The 23,143-nt window shown below is 38.0% G+C and overlaps 1 pseudogene; it reads right to left on the reverse strand.

Annotated features, from left to right (window-relative positions):
• Positions 1-21,485: 21,485 nt before the first annotated feature.
• LOC109444680 (large ribosomal subunit protein uL4 pseudogene) lies at positions 21,486-22,757 on the reverse strand (annotated as a pseudogene).
• Between the last annotated feature and the right edge of the window lie 386 nt (positions 22,758-23,143).

Genomic DNA, 23,143 nt, shown 5'->3' on the forward strand with positions numbered 1-23,143 from the left:
TTAAAATTGTTGGGGTTATTTTTGAATAGAGACAGAATAAATGATTAAACTTTTTTCTTGGTTGTCTAATAAGCTGCTTAAAATACAACATAGGAGGTATGGTAAAAAACACGCTAAGTGAAATAAGTCAGACAGAAAAAGTCGAAAACCGTATGATTTCACTGATGTGTGGCATATAAACCTGAAAACAATAGAGGAATAAGACAAACAAATGAAGAAACAAAAACTCATAGACACAGACAATAGTTTAGTGCTTACTACAGAGGGTGAGGGAGGAGGGGGGCTGCTAGATGAGGGTGAAAGGGACCAAATATATGGTGATAGAAGGAGAACTGACTCTGGGTGGTGAACACACAATGTGATCTATAGATGATGTATTACAGAATTGTACACTTGAAACCTATGTAATTTTACTAACCATTGTCACCCCAATAAACTTTAAAAAAAATACGGTGAATGTTTAAATTTTAAAAAATTTATTACAATGAAAGACACATTGCCATTAATCCCTCTCAAAATACTCCCCCTTGTTTCCAGCACACTTATTCCATCATTCTTGCCACTTTCTGAAGCAGTTCTGGAAGTCCTTTTCCACGAGTGTCTTTAGTTGCACTGTCGTGGCTGCCTCCATGTCCTGAATGGATTCACAATGTTTACCTTTCATGGTCATTTTGACTTTGGGGAAGAGCCAGAAGTCGCACGGTGCCAGATCTGGTGAATAAGGTGGATGAGGACACACAGTAATGTTTTTATTTGACAGAAATTGCCGTACCAGAAGCGATATGTGACACGGAACCTTCCCATTATGATCAGAAAATATGGTGAACACTGCCGCCGAGTGCCATCCAACAGAAACAGAGGGATCTTCAGGATGGGGTGGGAAGCGTCATGTGGAACCTTAGTAACAGTGTGTACAAGTTTCAGCTTTTTCGGTGCAGTCAATCAGATGTGAGCTATGGTTGAGAGAAGGTGTGTTTTACAGTGCCGTAAATCATCCTCCATCATGACAATGCTCCGTGTCACACATCGCTTCTGGTATACGACAATTTCTGTCAAATAACAACATTATGGTGTGTCCTTATCCACTTATTCACTGGGTCTGGCATCGTGCAACTTCTGGCTCTTCCCCGAAGTTAAAATGATTCAGGACATCGAGGCAGCCACGACAGCACAACTACAGGCACTCACGAAAGAGGACTTCCAGAACTGCTTCAGAAAGTGGCAAGACTGATGGGATAAGTGTGTTTGAAATAAGGGGGAGTGTTTTGAGGGGGATTAATGCCAGTGTCTTTTACTGTAATACATTTTTTATTTAAACATTCACCGTATTATTTGATCACACCTCATAATCTAATTTTATTAGTTTATTTTTATTTAAGGAAATGATCAATCCCATAGCCTATATACAATAATAAATAATGCAATCTAAGGACACAATATTTATAGCTTGCGTTTATGTAGTTTTTTCACTGTTGTTCAAAGTTTATTTTTCTTTTTATTTTCAAAGTAATATGTACTTATTATACAATCTTTGGAAAATATAAAGTAATATAAAGAAGAAAAAATACTCATTATCCTCTTACTCCCAAATAACCATTATTAGTATTTTGGTGTATTTCCTTCTAATCAGTTTTTTTTTGTTTTTGAATAGATGTTTCTTTTATCATACTTGTCAAATTAGATGTGCAATTTTGGTACTCATTTTTGCTTTTAATACTACATCTTAAACATTCTCAGGTTAGTTGTTACATCATCTTTTAAAATAATTTTTATTATTTAATATTAGCATATAATGTTTTATTGAGTCGATGTGCAGTAATTTACTTAGCCATTCTTCTTTGTTGGATGTTTAAATTATCTCATTTTTTTATTATTATAAACAATATTTGAATAATGTTTTAAAAATTATTCCATGTTTACAGTTTTTCCTTAGGATTGATGACTAGAAGTGTAATTAGTGAATAAGAAAAAAATGAAACAGTTTAAGGGTCTTGATAAGTATTGTCAAATTGCTTTCCAAAGATTGTGTAGTACTTTAAAAAAATACTTTCACATTTATTATCTGATTTGATGGCACGTCAAACTCCAGTTAGGCAGGACCAATATCGTTGTTCCCATTTACTAGATGAGGAAATTGAGGTACGTAGAGTGTGAATGTCTTACCTAGACTCACTCACCTGGTCATTAACAAATTTGAACGAGGCTCTGTGGGAAATAAAAAATGAACAAACTCAAAGTTGAGTTGAAGAGGTAGATAGAGACACCAATAACTAAAACAAAGTGCCCTGGGAGAAGCTGCAAAAGAGGTCAGGAGGACAATGAACGGGTGCCCAGCGTGTACTCGCATTTATTCCAGCCGCCCATCCCATGTGGAAACACCCTGGGGTGGGGGAGGCATGGTGTGGGGATAGAAGGGGAGGCGGAGGGGTGAGGCAAATTAATCCAGATCGAGCAAGCACATGGATGGGGGGAGACCGCAAGAGGTGATACTTGAAGAATAATTTTTAGCAAAATAAGCAATGACTTTTGTGTTTTAAAAATACACTTATTATCTTCTTAGTCTCTATTGGAAGGGTTTTACTAAAAATGTTGTATCGTCCTGTCCTGTTTATTAACTCCTAAGCATAGTGCTAGACTACTGGGCTCATTTTGGGTACTGGATGACCAAACTCTTATGTTTTGAGCCACTTAAAGATTTCTTGAGGCAACTGAAGGGCAGACAATCACTAGCGCAGTGTGTGCTCACAGCAGCTCACGGCCTAACAAGCGCTGTCAGGCTGCAGTGCGTTTCAGCTGTTCGTTTTGCTGAAGGCAGATAATTTATGCTCTGTCCCACAGCACAGATCAAGTACATAAAACCAGAGAGGAATGTTAATGGAAAATGTTACAAATTCTTAAAGTGACAGAGTTTTGAATATTTAACTGATTTAATCAGGTTGCACTGTTATCGGATCATATGAAAATTTGATATGTAGATAACGATAATGATAAATGAAAGAACTTTGCAAGAGTGAATTAAATACAGTATATTTGATTTAAAACAGAAGACAGTGTCTGGCACATAGTAGGCATTCAGAAATGTTTATTGACTGAATAAATGAATGGGTGTATGTATATTTTCAGATGTGCTTAATGTGCATTTTAAAATTTTACCACTACTGAATTTTACTGACCTGGCAAACTTTAAAAATAGGCAGAATGAATTATCATAAGGCTGATAAACCTTTAAGCAAATATGTTTTGTTTTATTTTTGCTAGAATTTTTGAAACATTTGCCTCATTGCTTTTATGCCGATGACTTAATGATAAAACACAACACATAAATATGGGCAGAATATTAATCATAGCTCTTAGATGCAATTCAAATGCTTCAATTACCTCAGATAAATTTTCTGCTCAGCTTAGTTAAAGTATAATAGTAAGACCTGGATTGCATGATGGACCAATCTAAAATATTCTGATACCTGGGTAAATTACTTCTTTCTAGGAAAGACGATAAATTGTCTTAAAAGAGAATGTTACTTCTGATGAGAGCAAGAACGGATTTCCAACAGACAGTGTATTTTGCTTTCTCTACTCTGAGAGGTGGACTTTAAATTTAATTAACAAACAATCCTCTGATTCTGTTTTTGCAGTGAAGGAAATAGTAATACCGATCAATGGTTAATGTGCTTTTCTTGTGCTGGGGCTGTACTAACAGCTGTACTAAGACATGCGTTGTCCCATTTTATTTTGACTCTGATATAATGAGGTAGATACTATTATTATTATTATCCTCATTTTACATACGTGGAACAGAAGCATAAAGCTGATGTGGCTTGTCCAAGGTCACAGAGCTAGTGAGAGGAGAAACTAGAATCCAAACCCAGCTGATTCTAGGTATTTAGGCACCGGCATTTGCTGCTTTTCTCTACAGATGTGCAACTTGTTGTCTAAAATAGCTCATAACACAGTAACATTTGAAACTTTTCTCAGTTGCCAGTGGGTATTCAAGGTCTGTTCTTATGTTTGATGCCACAGGAACCTTTTAACTTTCTTCTGCTCTAACTTCCTATTCTCTAAGCCTTTGGAACTGAGGTAAGCTAGTAAACTTGCCTTTTGAAACAATACCGGAATACTAGCCAACATTATTGGCTGCTTACCATGTATCAGGCACTGTCTAACTGCTTTATAAACATTCTCTTATTTAATCCTTGCAGCATCCTGAGGAAGGTACTACCGATATTATTAGCCCCCATTGTATAGATCAGGAAACTGAAGCTTAGCAAAGTTAAGCGACTTACCAAAGGTAAGCAACTCAAAATCACATAGTGAAGTGTGGAAACAGAGGAATTGGGATGTGGACCCAGGGGTGTCACTGACAATCAACTGCGGCGCTCTGCTGACTTCCTCAATCACAAGCAGTGGAACTGTCTCTGAGCACGTTCAGACCCCACTTCCTGTCTCTGTGAAGCATACCTCCTGTCGACACCCCCCCGTCCATGTGAGAAGCCAGCAAGAGTGAGACTCCCATAGAAGGTGGCTCTGAGCTCTAGCAGGCCTCCACATGTTGGAATGTTCTATCTAGATTTTTGGTTTTCTCATGGCTAGAACATTGACAGCCTTCACAATTCCCCTGAGGGAGGACAAACTTTTTTTTTTGACATGTGAACCTCTCTCTGATTGCAGATGGAGGGTGTGGATTGCATCTGTCTTGGGGCAGTTTCTCTCTCTTTCTTTCACTTACCAGCTGAAATGCCCCAAGCTCTTGCCTGCTTCTTTCCTTCTCCCACAATTTCCCACAGTTTTTTTTTTTTAAGAGGTAAAATAGATCTCTCTGTTTCATGTAGCACCAGCTGTCTGGTTTTCCTGCCTTCACCTCCCACCACCAGTTGGAGCAAATGGAAAGGAATACATTTGCTAGGATGGGACTGACCCATGCTACCTACCCCTGTTGGCTCAGTGGGTACCCTCCACAGGGGGGGCAGTGAGTTTTTGTAATCTTGCTCTTCTCCCTGGGAGGTCTTTTTGGGGACTAAGGGATGTTTTTCTATCAGGCTTTTTGCTTCTTCTTTTTTATTTTCCACTTAGGTTTGATTTTGCATTCCACTGCTAAATCCGATAACAGTGCCTAATACCTGCTATGGAACTTTACAGTGTACAAGCTTCTTATGTATGTATTCTCTCATTTAACCCTCACCACCACCTGTGATGTTATTCATACATTTAGGAATGAGAAGAGTGGCTTAGAGAGGTTAAGTGTGCCCAAGGTCACGAAGCCCAAGATCGTTTGCCACGGAATCCCGAGTCCTTCCTACTGTATGATGTTACAGTAGCTTTTAAGTAGCATGATCAAGTTGAGTGAAACTCTGAGAGACACTGTATATCATGGAAACTCTTTGTAGCAAAGAGCATTTTGGAACGTGGAGGTCAGCACAGAGCCCAGGCTCTAGCAGGGGTTTAATAAATTGTTGGACTGAGCTAGTCAGACATTGTCACTAGCTTGTAATATGCAGTGGAGCCTCAGACAACCCTTCCGACTTCTTTTGCCTCTATCCTTTATCTGCCTTGATGGTCTCAGAGGGTTGTGGTGAGGATCGAAGGAGGTAACATATAGCTTTACAGAGTGGTAAGGAAATAGAAGGACTTGACTTTATGCCATTGTTTTTCATCGGCATTTGCCCATACTTTCTGTTCCCTTTATACGTGTCTTTCTTTGGGATGGTCTCAGAAACTCCCTGGGAGTATTTCAGTGACTGATGGCATCCTTTTATTAAAAAGAAAGAAAGAAGGGAAAAGGAGAAAGTAAAGAACAAGGATTAATGGGAAGGGTAAGTATCAGGCCAGGAAGGCAGAACTGTTAACGAAAGATAAACAGCAAAACAGTTGAGGAGCAGGTAAAATAGAATTCACAGTTATTACTATGAGCCAGGCACTGTTCTATGTGCTTTGTGTGTATTAATTAGTCCTTATAGTGACCTTATGAGGTAGATACTATTCTTATCCCCACTGTCCAGATGAGGAAACAAGGCGCCCTGCAGTAAGTGTGCATAGGCCATGCAGGCACTAAGTGGCAGGGCGGGCATTGGGGCAGGTTAGTTTAGATCCAGGACTCAGGCCCTCGCACTTCACCTTGATGCTACAGGAAAGTTTTGGCTGTTTCCCATCTGAGGTGTGAAAGAGGTGTTACATGGGTTGTCTTTTAGAAAACTGAAGAAAATGCTTAAGGAGAACGTGTTCAATCCTACTATAATGTAATTCCTCCTCAGCATACCTTTTGCTTACTTTTAAAACGTGGATGCAAATCAGTAAACTCATAGGATTAGTAGATAATATTTTGGAGGTCATTTAGCCTGTTCAGCCAGAACCAATCCTAGCTTTTTTCACTGATGCTTTTCTTTTCTTTACTTTTACTTCCTGGTAATTTATTTTCTCCACCAGGCTACAGATGCTCCCCAACTTACGATGGGGTTACGTCCCAATAAACCCTTTGTAAATTGAAAATAGTGTAAGTAAAAAAGAATGCATTTAATACACCTAACCTACCAAGCATCATAGCTTAGCCGACCATACCTTAAACGTGCTCAGAAATAATACCCAAAAAACGCTGGCAACACAGTACACCGTGGAGTATGGGTTGTTCACTCTCGTGATCAGGTGCCTGGCAGGGAGCTTCCTGCCGCTGTCCAGCATCACGAGGGAGTATTTTACCGACGTCACTGGGCTGGGAAAAGATCAATGCATGTACAGTTGTCGCACCACCGTAAAGTTGAAAAATCGTTATCGAACCACTGCAAGCCAGCGACTGTCTGTACAGTGCCCATAGCCTGAAAATGAGACTTAGTGCTTTCTTTCTTTCTTTTAGCCTTTTTGCACTGAATAAAGCTACTATTTCCGTCTTTTTAATTTAAAATTTTGAATAGGCAAGATAGTCACATAGTTGAAAAATAAATAAAAAAAGTATAAGAAGGTATATCATGACAATTGTCCTTCTCACTCTTCTGTCACTCATCATGCCTAGTTCCCACCCACCCCCAACCCCAGTAACCAGTGTTTAGTTTCTAATGTGTCTTCGGAATTTCTTTATGAATATAGAAGCAATCATGACTGTTTTTTTCCTTTTTGATACAAAAGGGAATACTTTCCTGTATTTTACTTTTTTGCTTAATACATCTTTGAAATCTCTCCATATTAGTACTTAGATAACATCCTCATTTCCTTGCTCCCTCCCTCCCTCCCTCTTCCTCTCCCTCTCCCTCCCTCCCTTGCTCCTTTCCTCCCGCCCTCTCTCCAATGCATACTAATTCATTTTATGGAGTACCATAATTTATTTAACCTATTGATGGACATTTGAGTTGTTTTGAGTATTTTCAAAGCTGCCTTAGTGAGGGGGTGTGGGGGCAAAGGTAAAACTAGGACAGAAACAAAATCTAGAAAATCTCCAGATAAGAAGCTGTGACCCGAGAGTCAGGGATAAAAATATTCTGGCTGTGACTGTGACAGAGCACATCTGGAATGCCGGAGGCTTGCATTTTGACTACACCTGTCCTAGTTGGAGAAAGAAGGAAAACAATCTATTCTTGTGAAACTTCAGTACACCTGAGCTCGGTTTGCTGCAAAGTCTCAGGGTGAGGACAGATTGACAGCTGGTGTATGAGCTGCCCAAAGGTAAGCTCCTGTAATAAAGAAAACGATAGCATGATAGATAGAGGTGAGATAAGGACTATTATCCACAGGTAAAGTTCTTTCAACAGGCTGCTACCGATTCTCATATATAACTTGCAATAGAAAAAACATTAGTTCAGCAGCTCTATTCTTAAACCTTTAAGTAAGCTCTGACACCTTATCAAAGAGCTAGAGAGAAGATTTATCTTGGTACTGTGGACACATGTCAAATAAAAAACCTCAGTAAAGGGTAAAATATTTAAAATAGAAATGACGTATCTTAAATATATAATATTTAGCAGTTTACTAAATGCTTGTTTTGATGACAAGATCAAGAAGCAGTTTAATCTTATGCTTTCTAAAGTTAATAACCATATATGTGGGATTTTATGTCATAGTTTTGATACGGATCCATTGTTTTCCTCTGTTAATAAATAAGGAATAGCTTGTAAACTGCTATCACAGATTATTACTGTACTTAAAAATGAAACATCAAAAATACAAATGTATAATTTGTATGTTATACAAACTTTGTTTTATGGATTGATAGTGAAATGGAATACACTTTTAAACTTGTTATTGTTGAAAAGAATTTCCTTATTGACATGGTTAAGGAAGAAAACTTAATATTACTACTGATGTTCAGAGATAGACCCGAAGGTTGTTTCTCTTCTTTTCTTTTCTCCTTTCCTTTCCTTCCTTTTTTTTTAAAGGCCTATTTTCTTTCTTTCTCTTTTTTTTCTTTTGTTTTTTTAAAGAGCCAGATGAGAGGAGAGAGAAATGTCAAGGAAATATTGGTTTCAGTTTTATGAATATTCATCCTGAGTGAGGATGATATGGCTAATACAAAAAAAAGAAGCTTACGTATGACCAAAGCATGCAATCAAATTTCTCTAACCTTGATTTTCAATAGTAGCCTTTTCAAAAGGTGCATTCTATGGATGCAGTTCTTTAACATTTGGAGTTAATTCTGGAAGGAGCTTATCAGAACCCATCTTGTGTTCTTTGATACTTTGAGAAACTTTTCTGAGGTTCATTGAGAAAAACATTTTTAAACTCTAAATAATTGTGAAAGCCAAGTGCTCTAGAGGAAAAGCAAATTGTATAACTTGTTTTCTTCTCTATGAAGATTGATAAGATGTAAAAATATGATTTAACCAAAACAACTTTTTTCTTTTAAAAAATTGACCGATAACTGGAAAAAGTTTTTTAAAAATACAATTCAGTTTAATAATTTTATGCTTTTGAAAAATATTTTTTTAAGACTTGAAAGTTACAATTTCAGAAGCATAATTGAATATCCTGCTTATTCTTGAACCAAAAGATTTTGAATCCATGATGAAATAAATCAAATTATATCTTCCTAAGCAGTTCAGTTGCACACTGACTTATCCTCTTCCACAGGCTAACGGTCCTGTTTTTTGGAAAGTGTGAATCAATTACATTAGGATTACTTTGGGTCGTTAGGTATGATCATTGTAGACATGTTAAAAAATAAAGTCATTTTCTTTTAGAGATACAAACTGAAGCATTAATGCATAAAAATGTTAAGATAGCTGGGATTATCTTTAAAATAAAATAGTGATGAAGGGTAAATGGTTGTGTGATAGATGAAACAAGACTGGTTCTGTGTTGATTATTGAAGCTGGGTGATGGGTATGTGGGTATTCTTATACTATTCTCTCTAGTTTTGTATGGTTAAAAATTTTCATTGCAAACAGTTAAAACAAGAATCTCTTGTGGTCTTGTTAAAACTTCAGGTTCCTGGGTTCCACCCCAGATCTCTTGAGTTAGAATCTCAAGGATGAGACAGATAATGGCACTTTATGTAGTGCACTTGTGTTCACTGAACTTTGAAGATTGCTGGTAAAAAAGTTATTTTGTGTGCCCGATTCAGAGAATTGGTGTCATCTATGCGTGTATTTCTTTTTTTTTGTAGTCCACTGAATTTTATTTCATATATATATGTGTATATATATATATATACAATGACAGTTGACATTATATATATGTATATACATATATATGTAATTATAGTTGACATTCAATATTATTTTATATTAGTTTCAGGTGTACAGTGCAGTGGTTAGGCATTTATATAATTTATGAAGTACTCCCCTAATAAGTCCAGTACCCATCTGACACCCTACATAGTCTTTAGAGCATTGTTGGTTATATTCCCCATACTGTATTTTACATTCCTGTGACTATTTTATGACTACTAATTTGTATTTCCTAATCCCTTCACCTTCTCCCACACCCCCCAACCCCCTCCCATCTAGCAAGCAGTTTTTTTCTCAGTGTTATGCATGTATTTCATGTTTTACACAAATCAGCCTAGTTCAATTCACAGAATGCAATAGCAAATTAGTTACTTTATTTAGATAATTCAAACTTAAAAATTTAGTTTCACAGGATTCCTAAAGTGAAGTGGAATAAAACCGAAACCACATTTCCTTCTAACTGAAATATTCAGGCAAATAGGTTAGCTTTCTTTTACTTTCAGCTGAGAATGGATTGTTTTTGTGACTATCTTAAATGTCTTCTATGACCAGGGTGTTAACATCCTGTTCCAGACACCTACTTGCTCTCAACAGTAGTTCCTTGCTTTTTCTCATATGAACCATGTGACCTGGCACCTCTAAGACTTTATATATGGAGTTCCCTCTGATTGAAACATTCCTCAACCCTCTTTTGACCAGGTTAATTTCTCTCCCTTTACCCCACCCCATCACCAAGCCTGTCTCCTACACAGGAAAGCCTTTATTGTGTTTGTAAGGAGGGCTAGGTGCTATTCCTTTGTGGTTCCATGGTCTGTTATAATGCTGTAGTGCTGTGATGCCAAACAGACTGTCATAGCACTTCACACTTTGCCAGAAGGCTCTGGTTATCTGCCCTCTTCTCTTTCCTCCCCTAGACTATAGCTTCCATTGGTTAAGGACTGTGTTTTGTTTGTGATTGTATCTCCACTGCTGAGTGCTGTGCCTGGCATGTAGGAAATACTGAATAAAAGTCTGATGAACAACTGAATGAGTTCAGAAAATACTTAAAATGCCAGATAGTCTTAGGAAGTATTGCAGTCGTTCTTTAAAGAAAACAGAAAAACAAAACAAACAACCTCTCTGAATCTAAAAAGCGCTCTTTGGCTGTAAATACAAATCTTAGAGAAAGTTCTCAAAGGAGGCCAAGACTGCACCAAGAATTTTGTCTAGGGTACAATAATATTAAAAATGACTTTGCTCCTGTGTTTGCTTTTTTCATGATATTTATTAACTTACCACAATTAAATTATATCTCTTGACCCCAATTTTTTCCTAATATTTTATTGTGAAAATTTCCAAACCTACAAAAGTGTTGAAAGAATTGTATACTATACCCATATATCTACCACCTGACTTCTACAATTAAAACAAGGTGTTCCAAAAGTTTTAGTGCAGTTTTAAGCTTTAATAATTTCAGTAGAAACGCTGCAAACTTATGAAAATATCACTTAAACATTTATTTGATTTTATAGTTATTTAATGTTGTGAATTTTAATCGTATTTTAATTTTGGTGTTTTGTTTTGCATCTTCAGCATGAAAGAAAAATTTAAAAGTTGATTATCAAAATTTATAAAACTAAACAAGTACAAAAATTTGGATAAACTTTCAAATGCTTTTAAAAAAATTTGTAGCATTAAATTATTAAAGCTTAAAAATACAGTAAGGACACTATCAACAAAGTAAAAATGCAATGCATGAAATAGGAGAAAATATTGGCAAATCATATATCTGTCTAAGATATATGAAGAACTCCTATAACTCAACAATAAATAAAACCAAATAACTGGATTTAAAAAATGGACAAAGGACTTGAATAGATATTTCTCCAAAGAAGATATACAAATGACCAATAAATACATGAAGATATGCTCAACATCATTAATCATTAGGGAAATATAAATCAAAACTACAATGAGATAAAACTTCACACCTATTAGGATGGCTATTATAAGAAAAAAAACACAAGTGTTGATGAGGTTGGGGAGAAATTGGAGCCCTTGTGGATTGCTGGTGGAAATGTAAAATGTTTTAGCCACTGTGGAAAACAATGTGGCATTTCCAAAAACGTTAGACATAGAATTACCCTATGAGCCAGCAATTCCAATTCTGGATATATACCCAAAAGAATTGAAACCAGGAACTCGAACAACTCTTCATACATCCATGTTCATAGCAGTTATTTTCAATAGCCAGAAGATGGAAGTAACCCAAGTGTCTCTTGACAGATGAATGGATAAACAAAGTGTGGGGTGTACACATACAATGGAATATTATTCAGCCTTAAAAAGAAAGGACATTCTGACATATCCTACACAACATGGATGAACATTGAAGAGATTATACTAACTGAAATAAACCAATCACATCACCAAAGATCAAATACTGTACGATTCCACTTATATGAAATACCTAGAGTAGTCAATTCCTAGAGACAGAAAGTTTAATGGTGGTTGCCAAGTGCTGGGGGGAGGGAGGACTGGAGAGTTATTGTTTAATGGATACAGAATTTCAGTTTGGGAAGATGAAAAGAGTTCTAGAGATGAATGGTGGTGCTGGTTGCACAACAGTGTGAATGTACTTATATGCCATTGAATTGTACACTTAAAAATAGTTAAAATGGAATTTTGTGTTAAGTATTTTTACCACAATAAAAGTGCTGTTTTAGAAATGTTGACCAAATTTGACTATTGAAATAGTTGTATTAAAAGAAGGATAAAAAGCTCAGTTTTTAAAACAAATTAAAAGAGAAAAAATATTGCTTCCTTTTAAGGAAGACGTTGCAACAGAAATGGAATTGTCAAATAATTGAGTCAGACAACAGTTTGGTTTAATCTGTGACCATTTGTGCTGGTAAAATGAATATAGAAAGAGTAATGGGGAAAATTGCTGACTGGTAAATTTCCCCATATATTCGCGTTAACTTCTCTCTCTCTCTGTCTCAAAACTTTTTTGTCAATTTGAATGTCTTCAGATATAAATAGCTTGTCCATGGATGCAAATAACATAGCACTTTCCCCAAAGGCAGAATTTGTGCATATGGTAATTTAGAAAAGAGACCATTTAGCTCCCCAGTGTAAATTGCTAAGACTACAGTGGATATGCTTCCTGGAATTCGGGACAGATAAAATGGAGATTATTATGAAATCACTAGTTTTGGCCTTATTGAATTAGCTTTATCTGAAAGGATCCAAAATTGAGTTTATCATTTAGCCTAATTGGAGAATAGTTAACAAGAACCCCATACAATCTCACAGAAGTCTTTGTTTAGTGTGCAATAATGGCTACAATGATGATGAGCTGAAAGGACAACAACTTTGGGCATTATAAACCTATGGATTAATAATGTTTGAGCTTTCTAAGAATTAAAGATCCTGAAGACTAGAATGCAAATCACGTATAGAGAATAGTCTTAGTGCTGACGCCCCCACAGAATAAACTCTGCCTTTAGAGATCACTGTCATGTTTCCTTCAGCTTCCAAAACAAATGGATAGAATATGATATGCCGTCTTCCTGGCGTAGGCAGCAACAGGAAATACAGATATTTTATACTATTTGGGCCTCCAAAGAGAAAGCAGAGAAAATACCAGAAGATTAATGGTTAACTTGGCCTTAAGACTTGGATATTGTCCTTTCCTGAGGCACATTTTTTTTTTTTTTTTTAACCAATCCCCAATAACCCAGTTCAAAAAAAAAATCAGGCTTTTATGGAGAAGGGAGTCAAGAAAAGGAATTGGGTAAGAATTATTTGAAAAAAAAGGAGGGGCGGTGGAGTGGAGGAGGAGAAATATGTTTTCTTGCCTGCGAAAATCCACAGGTAACAAATTCATGTTGGACTAAGTTTTATTTTTTTATTCCAAAAAACGCTTTGAAATTAGCTTCTAATGTATATCTGTAAACTCAGATGTAGTATTCCCTTTGTTTCTGTGTGTCTCTGAATTGATCTGTCACCTTCCTTGGGCACAGGACACACCACATTGCTTAGGTCATCATGTGTCTCACAGGCTTCCATCTTGAGTTAGGGAGTCAAGCCATTTTCTTGCCTCCCAGAGGAATATTTATGATTTCGTTCATATCCCTTTCCCTGTGAATCAAAACCAAAATTGGAACTCAAAATTCCTTATAAGTGGTCAGGCTCTTTAAAATAAGAAGTGTGGCTGTCGTGACATTGTATATACTGTACTAACACACACAAAATACATACACACATATATGTGTAATGTTTAAAAGATTCTCACTGTTCAAAAACAAAATCTGAAATAATGGGTTCCTCTAGATTTTATTTGGAATTACTAAATATAGACCTCTTTCCTTTATGAGCCACAGTTCCTGACTGTGCCAAACCCTCCTTGGAGAGCACAGTGGAACACTCTTCTGAGTGTCACTGCTGCTGTTATTGATGTTGATGGCAGAGCCTTCTAATTCGAACCCCTGCTGAGTCCTTAGAAACCTGGTAGATTGTTAACATGGTTCGCAGGAGTTCATGAACTCTGCTCTGTATAAATGCAAAATCCCAAGAACTTTGATATGCATTGGCATTAAAAGATTTCTTTTCACATTTCTGAAAATATTTTCTTATTTTGTAGTTTAAAATGTATAGAAGCTTGTTGGGTTTTAATATTATAGTTCCTGGTGTATAAATATCACATTTTCAAACATAACATGCTTAGAGAATTGTTATAAAGCTCATTTTTTTTTTTTTTTTGGCAATAAGCTTATAACACCCCCAGTTATTTAAAAACAAATAGCAAATGTTTTCCTATATGCTAATGGGGCAATTTAGAAATATTTAGTTATTTACATAAAGGTAATGTACTGTAGCAATGCAATGAAAATCAGTCATTTGGAAATGATTGGAACCTATACAGGGTGTATTTATTACTCACATAAAATTAAGGAAATATGTAAAGGAACAATCATTACATTAGATTTACAGTTAAGATACCCAGTTGTATGTGCTGTGGTTGTAAATCAAGTGATTTTTCCCAGAGGGTATTTGAATATAGAGGCTAGAAAAATTTCCTGGTGGCCACTTTAACTTTTCTCTGCTTGTCGGAAATGAACTCAGCGAAATAAAGAAGAATGGAGAAAAGGAGACAGAGAGAGAGGGAGAGGGAGAAAGAGAGAGAGAGAGAGAGAGGGAGAGGAGGAGACTGGAGAAAGACAAGCTAACATGAGTGAGAAATTGAGTTGTTTTTTTTTTATTTCTAGTGCAAATTTCCTGCCAACTAGATACCATTTACCTGTAGGTTAATTCATTTAAGTGCTTTTTAGTATCTGCAAACACAGAGTACTGTGGAAAGGTTCTGTTTAGTCCTCAACTTTGTAAACAAGGAATCAGTTCTTCTTCTATGTGGGAAAATTGCACTGAATCATCAAAGGAGTGGTCAGTTATCCCTCTTTCCCTCCCTCTCTCCCCCTCTCTCCTCTCTTCTATCAATCCCTCTTTTAAGCTGAAGGAGAATATTCTGATCTTCCAGCTATGGGCTGATACACAGGACAAGACTATGGGCCTGCAGAGCTCTCGCTGAGAAAGGGCAGCGCCTTCTGGAGGGTTCCTAGGGTTCTTGTGTAGAAAGCTGATTCTCTTGACATCCATTAGCATCTGTCGAGTGTCTAGTGAACAGCGAGGGACACCAAAAGGGATACGAGCTCATGCCTGTCTTTCCGGAACTCACAATCTTGGTCTCATTTGTTCAGGGAGAAAAATATATAAACCAGTACTTACAGTGCATTGTATAGAGGAACCCGAATATGCAAAGGCAAAAACATTAAGGACCATGTGTTTGGGGAGTGGCAAGCAGCTTGGTGTGGCTGAACTGTAGGGCTTGAAATAAGGGCTGTGGAATGTATAGTGTGGGGGGATCACAAGAGACGGGGATATTAAAGAAGACTGAAGCAAGGTTGCGAAGAACTTCGTTTGAATTTGGATTGTTTATTAAAAGAGAAAGTATTAGATTTCTGTTTTAGAAAGATCACGTTGATACGAAGATTGTCCAGGAGCGATACCAGAAACAGAGAAGTTGTTAGGAGTCCAGGTGGGAGACAAGATTTTTATCTGAGACAGTGGCTGTGGGATGGGAAGAAGAGTATAGACTGGAGAGAGATTCAGGAGCCACTAGGATCAATTGTACCTGGTGATGGAGGGATTGGATTTGGGAGTGGAAGTACAAGGGATAATCACAAATGACTTCAGAGCTGCTTTGACCTTGGGAACTGGTAGGTAGGGTGTGGATGGTGGGAAGAGGTTTAGGAAGAGTGGCGATAACACCTTTGATTGTGGGTTTTCGAAGAGACAGTGGGTTTAAAGATGTGTATTTGGGAGTGGTCATTATTTAAGGGGTAGGAGAAGCCCCAGATAATAGTAAAATTATTCAGCTAGAGCTTCTGGAGTGGAGCTCTAAGGAGTGAACTCTGGGGACTTATCAGGGAGGGCCCAGGAGGAGGCAGACTAGAATAGAGATGTGCTCAGACAGCAAGGGGCAGAGGAGCTCCAAGAAGGAGGGAACAGTCAGCCCACTATTGGGAACCGGGCCCTCAAGTGCTTTTCTCCAGGCTGCCCACTGGAGTGCTGTCTTCGAGGGTAGGAAGGCAGAGAGCGGAACCGTTTCGCCTTGAGGATAGGTTTCCTTCTGTCTCCTCCTCTTTCTCCTGCCCCTTTTACTTTTTATTTTAATAAATCATGGTTATTTCCTGAAATGAATTTGGGGTGACATCCATGCCACCCCCCACCCCCACAAAAACACCCCAGTTCACAGTACTTGTATTCCTAGTTCAAAACTAACAAACGCTGGAATTTGAGCTTTGATTCATTTCAGTTTGAACGCAGCATTTATCCTCTATGGATGCAGTTGAGCCTTACTTCTTTGCTCTTGACACTTGCTTTTAACAAAACAGTTCTCCCTGCCAGAGAGCAGGTCTCATTGGTACATAGGAGGGATACACGGCTTGTCCCAGGGCTCAGCCTGGACTGACATCTGTTCAGTTCCTTGGCGTCGCTGCCTAACTGCTTTAACACTGCTTGAGAGGGAATCCATGTATAACACTCTGAGTAAGAGGAGTCAGGCATTCTTCTTTCCTAGTTCCCAGATTCCCTGAAACTTCCTGCTACAAAAATTGTTCTTCATCAAATCAACAGGAAACTTAGTCTTCTGGGATTCCTACAGCTATGAAGTTCATCAGCCCCTTTGACTGAACATCCCATTTACTCCAGGGATGGGGAAATCTTTCTGTCCAAGGTCACTGACCTATAGAAAATGAGTAATGAAGTAAAGGGCCCAAAGTTCTAGCAGATGTGGACAGAAGTTAAAACAAAGAAATATGGACTAAAAGCATAAAAGAAGGAAAGGTGCTAAGACATTTTTAATCACCCACCATGAGCCAGACACCTGCTGTGTGTTTTGTCTTATTCTATCCTTATAACAGCATCATGAGGTAAATATCATTCCATCCATCTCACAGACCAGGAAGCTGAAGTTTAGAGATGTTATGTAAATTCCCAAAATCACACAACAGTACATGCTGGGCCAGATTCAAACCCTGACAGTGGCTCCAGAACCCGAGTTCTCACCAGTGAAAAGAGAAAGTGGCAAAAGGACAGACAGATATAAAAATGGACGAGAAGGGAAGAGCAGTTATTTCTCGCCTTCTCAGCCTGTATTTCCTGCTGTTCCAATTGCAGGGCCTTTTCAGTCCCAATTGCAGGGCCTTTTCAGTCTTTTCCTTCCTTCTTGGCAGCTGTCAGAAGGGTCCCTTTTCATTGCTCAAGAATCCCCACCCGTGGGCCTTGTATCTTCTTTCACCGGTTCAGGCTGGAATTTACCTTTGCCTGCATCTCCTCATCCCTCTTTGAACCTGCTGACTCAGATGATTGTGCACATGTCTGAAAGAGAATTCCCCCAGGAAGGCCCAGGGCAGGCATCTTGCCGCAGGAACACACATTCCCGCTGTTTGCACAGCTGTATTTGTTGCTCTTAATGGTAGAGAAGGGAGGCTCAAAAGACACTTGGTTTCAGAAAACTTTTCATGGTCTAGAAGAAATGAAACCGAAGGCCAGAGGTTTCCCATTGCTTTTTCTGGAGGCCAAGAGTCTTTCCTTTTTGAATTATCTTCTGTCGGTGAGGAAGCTTTTATAGCAACTGCTACATAAATGTTCCCAATTTATTTTTGAGATTTGCCTGAAGGAAGTTTCCCCTTAAAGAAATTATTTTTATCTCTTTCTAAAAAATGTTTACGTTCTCTTTGTCAATGGGGGTATTTGTGACTTTTCCTCGCCCAGAACTAGGTCACTGTATTCAGCGACCACATTGCTCACCAATGCTGAACCGCTCTCTTCCTTCTACCTCCCCCAACAACTCTGGGTCTGTTTTTCAATTTAAGGCAACTGTTCTTGGAAATCCTGCCATGAAGGAAAATATTGTGAGTCAATACACTTTGGGCCAAGTCCAACCCTCAGATAACAAAGGCAGTAGTACTTGTGCAAGAAGTAATTTGCCCCATGATAGTAATACATCTGTTATTTGTATGTCATGAACATAAATAACTAAATGTATTCCAAAGTCTTGCTGGAAATTAGTTAAATGTGTTTCCCGATGGCTACCTAACAAATTTAGTGACTATCTGTAGAACTATTTTTACTTAGATCCTAATTACTAGTGAGTAAACTCTATTTAAGGACTGAAATAGGGAAGAGATGTTTATTTGTAGTAAATAGAAGGCCTCATCAATATCGCTTTGTGTTTGTTCAGCATTTATACCTTTTGGGGCAGAGAGGGCAGAGATGACATACCTTACCTTAGGTAACTCAAGGGACAGCCTGAGTGATTAATCATGAAAATATTGGATTTAGTAAAGGGGTATTAATATGGCAAAGATGAGAAAATTATTGGTGTCCTTATGAAATGTTACTGCAAAGGTTCTTCCGAGGTAGGTGACCTGTTTATGCGCAGTCTCCAAACTAAATGGGTCCCAAATCAGATTCTGTGAAGTATAAACCACATTAAAAATTATATTTGGACTAAAGTCCCTTCTCCTTTCCACGAGAATTACAATTTTGATTAAATCAATGCTGAACGATATTACTTTTTCTTCCTAGCTGTGGTGTGTCTAGAAATGGTTTGTGACAGAAAGTCTTTTTATAGCTTTGCTTTCAACATGCATTTACGTTTTAATGATACATTCTCCGCCAGTAAAAATGTAATTGTAGCACACAGAAAATCAAGCATTTTAAACTTTCTGAGTATATTTAAACTGTCAACAGTGTGCTGTCTGACATACAACATTACTCTGCTTCCGCCTTTAATGGCTAGGTTGTTTTCTAAAGACCGTCTAATGACACGAGCCTCCTGAATCCTGTCGTACCATGTGAACTAAGAATGACCTGAGTGGCCAGGGATCCTTTGGCCATCTGTCACTGAGAGCCATATTGATCTGGAGATGGTGGCGGAGGGTACTGTGTACCGAGGGAATGGCAGTTTGCTGAGGTGATGATAAGCATCACTGATACCTTTGTGATGGGCTTGATTTCTCCTTGTCTGTCCCCATCTCTGGAACCCTTGGGCAGTAAGTAACCTGGTGTTAAAAGTACACTTCTAGGTCAAAAGGGTACATCAGTTCTCATATGTTATGCTCCTAGCATCAGCCTTTAGCATGTCTCAATACAAACAAGAGCTTCTTCTTTTAAGTTTTTATTTTGAAAACTTTAAAAGCATACAGGAATGTATGGCCTCCACCTAGAGTCACTAACTGTTAAGATTTTGGCTTCTTGCCTTTAGCTGTTGAAACATTCCAGGTAAAGTTTCAGATAGCATGACAGTTCAATCCTATATACTTCAGCAAATACTTCCTAAAAGTAAAGTAATTTCCCTACCTATCCACAATATCATTATTACACCTAAGAAAATTAGCAATAATTCTCAAATATCATCTAATAGCCTATCTATATTCAGATTTCTCCAGTTCCCTCCCCCCAATGCCTATAATGTGTTTTTCAAACTAGGATCCATTCATAGTTAATGTATTACATCTGATTGTTACAGCTCTTAAGTCAAAAGAACACCTTTGTAATGTTCAAAAAGCATAGCAAAAGTGAAGAGACAAATTCTGGTTTCAGATTCTATTATAGGTAGAAAATAGATAATTAAAGTGTTTTGTTCACACACTCAACCCCATAAAGTCTAAAGCAATTTAGATTATTCTAGCTGATGAAATTCTGACCAAGTTTACCGTTGCAAATTTCAAGTATATAGTACATTTTTATTAACTATAGTCATCATACTATACATTAGGTCTCCAGAATATATATATATATATATATATATATAAAACTAATTAGTCAGAGAATATATATATATATTACTAACTAGTCAGGGACAATTGAATGGCCGCATTGATGCAATGAATACATTATGAATATGGTGGAAAGTCATAGTTGCAAGTGACAGATCATCCCAAAAGTAGTGTTTAGTTCTAAAAGTTGATACATAGTGAGTTTAGTGAGTGTGGCTTAATTTTGCATACAGTGGCAGCAGGCTCATTTGGATTAATAAGTAAGTGAGTGATAACAAGTACAGTAGAATTAGAACATGTGGTAATAATCACAAATAGGATAAAATGCGTTTTCCTTTTTTCTTCCTTTCTTTCTTTTTTAAATGGTAAGAGAAAAGTTTATTAGAAAAGATAGTGCACTCCAAAGAATTAGGAGCGGGCTGAGCACTAAGAAAAGTGGCTCAAGGCCAAAATGCATTTTCTATATATGGGAATGACATTGGTTTTTCACACGTGGTCTTTCCATGGCTTCATAAAGATGCTTCTCAGTAGATAACACTCTATGCTATTGTCTTATATATTAAAAAGAGCCCAGTAGAGTGCTGTGTACATATTGGACACTGTAAATGTTAATTGTTGATCATATGCGAGTCTCCTTTTACTTTTTGATGTGATCTCTAGATCACAAAAGAATTATATAATGTGTAAGGGAAATAAACACTGAGAGGACCCAGGAAGATAATATAATTTTTCAGTGGTTATGTGAGTCTACACTGCAGTTCAAAACCGTTTCCACTTATTAATACGCTCTATTCAGCATATGTTTGCTAAGAATTTTTGATGTGCCAGGTGCTGTGTAAAGGCATGACATAAAACAAAACCAAACCAAACCCTTTTATTATGGAAAAATTCAAACATACACAAAAGTAGAGAGAACAGTATAATGGATCCCTATGTGGCCTTGATTAAATTATAACATTTTGCCAATCGTGTTTCATCTCTCCTTCCCACTATTTGGGAGGCGCAGAAGTAGAGGAGTATTTTAAAGCAAGTCCCAAATATCATAACATTCATTCATATATATATATATATATATATATATATATATATATATATACACATATATACACACACACTTCTTTTTGAATTAAACTATGGAGTTTTATGAAGGCTATGAAGTTTGGATTTCTAAAATATTTTGACTAGAGATAGATTTGTAACTTTAAAAAATTCAAACCCTATAGTTTATGATTGATCAATATGCATTTAATAAAGATACAGCAAAGTTGAATAGTTTAAAAAAGCATTATGTTTATCTGAGGTATAAGATGATGAAATGTTAGTAATAAGCATTTTCATAGAACTCGGATTACAAAACTCTCATCAATACACTGATTTAAATAATGTAGGTCATAGGGTTTTTTTGTTTTGTTTTGTTTTTCTTTCATATTTTTCACTGCCTCTTTGATCAGGTTTTTATTCAAAATTAGTTGTTTAAAGTGATTTGACCTTTATGGAATAAACAAATTTCAGTTTATGCAACAGGCTTCTTTTCTTCTGTGGTGAGTTTCTTTTCTGTAGGCTTCTTCTCAGCCGGTGGTTTCTTGGGAGCTGCAGCCTTTTTTCCCCTAAGGTTTCTTCTGCTTCGTAATTCCAACAGCCTTCTTTCCTGGCTTCCCTACTGCTGGCTTCTTGCCTGGAACCCTATTCTCATCTGATGTGGCTTCTAGCGCTGCTGCAGCTTTATTCCCTGGAGCTGGTGGTTCTTGGCCTGGCAAAGAATGGTGTTCTGGCACATGGTCTTTGCATGTGGGTTTAGCTTCAACATGATTCTCAGGTTTTTCAGGCAATTCTTCTTCAGGACTCTGCGATGAATCTTCTTATGTAGTGCTCGGAGGGCTCTTTGGACCTCTGGGCTTTTCAAGAATCGGCTCAGGTTTGTATTGAGCATCTTGTGCATGGGAAGGTCGTAGTTACTGTTGAGGGAGGCAGCTTGACACCAAATGACACACAGACCATCTAACTTGTGGAAAGCACTGTCAGCCCACAGAAATGGCTGAAACGGCCCACATGCCCACCAGGAGCAAGTTTCAAAATGTTCAGTTTGCTTACGTTAAGCAGAGTAGTTCCAGGGCTGTTTCCGAAGGCTCCGATGATGCCATCGTCCTCATTATAGATGATGCAAGGACCCTGCACTGTATACGATGTTGGTTTCTCGTTTAGCCCTTGCCAGCTCTCATTCGCTGAGAGGCATAGACCTTTTTGGTATCATTCCGGGCCTTAAGTTTCTTAAGGAGTGAAATGGCCTCCTTGGTCTTCCGATAGCCTTCAGCTTTGTCTTCACTCACCAAAGGAGGTTCAGGAACTTCCTCAGTACTAGCCTTTAGACATGACTAGTGCTGGGAAGGCCGAGGCAGCCGGGGTAGAGCAGATGGTGTATCGCTTTTGCATTGTGTTCACTCTGTGGTGCCAACGGTGCCAGGTTTCGGTTGGTGCAAACGTGCGGCCTCCACAACACATTTTGCCAAAAGCACCCTGGCTAGAACAATGAGTCCCACCACCTTGAACTCTGGGAATCGTGCCACAGCTCTGCCAGGACCCACGACCCAGCACTGGCTTGATGACCTGCTAGTCCAGTGACAACACAGGGCTGTCTATTGTTTCTGCGCAAGTTGGTGTGAACAAAGTTCACAATATCTGGTTGAATGGGAGCTGTGAACACAGCAGGCAAAGAGTCATTTTCGGAGTATGCTGATATCAGTGGACGAGCACATGTCATTATGGGGACAGGAGACGGCCACGTTCCCCTTAGGCTTATGGTTTTGATGAGGGTATTTGTGTGTATGTGCGCAAGTGTGTGTGTGTAGAGAACAGCATTAAATTTAAGACACACACACACACACACACACACACACACACACACGGCAATGGGGAAACAGTCTGTAAGTGTTTCACTCATACATTCTTCTGTGCAAAGTCTAGGAATAGTAGTAATGCAGGATTCCTATATGGTTGGTTACTTTCTGATGAATTTATGATCCACAAGAGAAATCAAGAATGGTTTGATTGGAGGCAATCAGGAAAAGACAAAGAAGCAGAGGCTTAAGCAAGGTTCAACTCAATTAGGTGACTTTTAAGGGTGAAGGTTAGAAGAGGGGGACCCTGTTTGCTCACTCTCAGATGTGCCTCCAT

Source organism: Rhinolophus sinicus, chromosome 4, assembly GCF_057876585.1.
Source record: "Rhinolophus sinicus isolate RSI-liver-muscle chromosome 4, RSI-T2T, whole genome shotgun sequence".
Lineage (NCBI taxonomy): Eukaryota > Metazoa > Chordata > Mammalia > Chiroptera > Rhinolophidae > Rhinolophus > Rhinolophus sinicus.